The sequence below is a fragment of the Alligator mississippiensis genome, chromosome 11 (assembly GCF_030867095.1).
Source record: "Alligator mississippiensis isolate rAllMis1 chromosome 11, rAllMis1, whole genome shotgun sequence".
Lineage (NCBI taxonomy): Eukaryota > Metazoa > Chordata > Crocodylia > Alligatoridae > Alligator > Alligator mississippiensis.
Window position 1 is genome coordinate 48917793 of NC_081834.1, and position 2323 is coordinate 48920115.

General features: G+C 48.8%; 1 pseudogene; it reads right to left on the bottom strand.

Annotated features, from left to right (window-relative positions):
- Positions 1–450: 450 nt before the first annotated feature.
- LOC132244057 (olfactory receptor 2V1-like) lies at positions 451–1379 on the bottom strand (annotated as a pseudogene).
- Positions 1380–2323: the final 944 nt, after the last annotated feature.

Sequence of the window (2323 nt, forward strand, 5' to 3'; positions counted from 1 at the left end):
GTCAGGCCGCAGTTGGAGTACTGCGTCCAGTTCTGGATGCCACACTTCAGGAGGGATGTGGCTAGCATTGAGAGGGTCCAGAGGAGGGCCACGCGCATGGTCAAGGGGCAGCAGGGCAGGCCCTATAAGGAGAGGATAAATGGCCTGAAACTATTCAGTCTCCACAGGAGAAGTCTGAGAGGGGATCTGGTGGCAACTTACAAACTTACCAGGGGGGACCAGAGGGAATTGGGGGAGGTTCTGTTCCCCCAGGCACCACCCCTGGTTACTAGGAAGAGCAGCCAAAAATTTTTAGAGAGAAGGTTCAGGCTGGACATCAGAGATATTACTTTATAGTTAGGGCTGCCAGGCTCTAAAGTGGCCACCACGGAGCCATGACCTCCAGCCAGCACCCCTTGCCACAGCAGCATGCAAGCCTCCCACTCCCCCTTTTCCCCTCTCCTCCATCTGTCAATCTTGCTGGAAGTGTCTGCATTTCCCAATCCACTTTCTGAGGGCATGTAAGACATCCCTGTTTCTCAGGCTGTAGATGAGTGGATTCAGTACTGGGGGGACAATGGTGTAAAACAGAGACACAATCTTGTCTTGCTCTGGGGAGTGGTAGGATCTGGGTCTCATGTACATGAAGATGCCTTCCCCGTAAAACATGACCACCACAGTCAGATGGGAGGAACAAGTGGCTAGAGCTTTCTGCTGTCCCTTGGTTGACTTCATCCTCAGGACCCTGGAGAGGATACAAGCATAAGAGGCTAGTATAATGGAAGAAGGGATGGGGAGCAGGACAATGACAGCCAGAAACACCAGAGTCTCATACTGAGAGGTGTCAGAGCAGGACAATTTGAGCAGGGCTGGGATCTCACAAAAGAATTCGCCCATCTCTTTTGAGCCAGTATAAACATTGTGTGAAACACAGCGTATCCTGATGCTCCCATCCAGACTCCAGCTGATAAAAGAAAGCAGATGTTTCTGCTCATGAGGATGGGGTACTGCAAGGGGTTGCAGATCGCTATGTACCTGTCATAAGCCATGACTGCCAGGAGGAGGCACTCTGATACATCCATTGTCAGCACAAGGAAAATCTGAGCCCCACAGCCAGCTGGAGAAATGGGGTTGCCTAGGGTCAGAAAGTCTGCTAACATTTTGGGGACAATTGTCAGTGTCTGACAGATGTCCATGAAGGCCAATTGGCTGAGGAAAAAGTACATGGGAGTGTGAAGGGTTGAAGCTACTTGGATTAGAAGTACGAGAAGAGCATTCCCAGACAAGGCGGCGATGAAGGCTAATAAGATCATGGCCATGGAGAACTTGTGTACATTGGTCCAGCTCAGGAGTCCCAGCAGAATGAAGTCTGCTGAAGAAGTTTCATTCTCACTCTTCATTTCCTCTCCATGTGGATTTGCCTGAAACCCTGGACAAGAACCAAATGCCTGGTGGAATATGCACACACTTCCTACTGGATAACACTCATGGAAGCTGAGGCAGCAGGCAGGCTTTTTTCTCCTGTGAAAGAAATGGCATACATTATGGTTGATAAGACAATAGCCTCACTTCCTGGGTAACTATGTTTATTTAGGATAAAGATTTCCTATTTTTAGGCTAATATTTCTATCTCCAGCTGCAGGTCCCACCTACAAGTGAGCTGTAGTGGCTTAACTCATGGTATGTCTATGCTGCGGACACAGAAATGATTACACCAGGGATTAGCAACCCATGGCCTGCAAAACCTTTGAATCTGGCCTGACCATTTTGTGGCATTGGTGGCATTTGGAGGTGGGGGGCACTTTCTGCAGGTGCTCTCCCCAGGCTGTCACAAGGACAAGCACTATCTGTGGGTGTTTTTCTTGTGCCACAGGTGGAGATTGGTGGCAGTGGTGGTAGGGTGCTAGGGTGCCCACCTCCAACCTGCAATAGGTTACTCCAGTTTGCAGCTGGAAAAGGTTGCCTATTCTTCAAGTACTATGCTCTACAGAGATGTCATAGCTAGGGTTAAGCAAGTTTATTGGAGTCCTAGTTGCAATCTAGCCATGGCAGTGAGGAAGTCAATGCATGCCACCTTCCCTGCCCAAATGCTGGTAAAATAATCAGTTCCTATGCTCCATGCTGGCAATAGTAGCCATATAGTACCTGTGCTACAAATACTACCTTTTTACATGCGAGTCTGACTGAACTCGATGAGAAACAATCTCACAGAAAAAACTCATGGCAAAACATTTCACAATGATTGAATGTGGCTCGGTCATTCTGGCCGTTCTCCTTTTCCATCACCACCAGCAGTGACATATACCATGAGTAATGTGATCGGTAGCAGGAGAAGAAGCTCCCC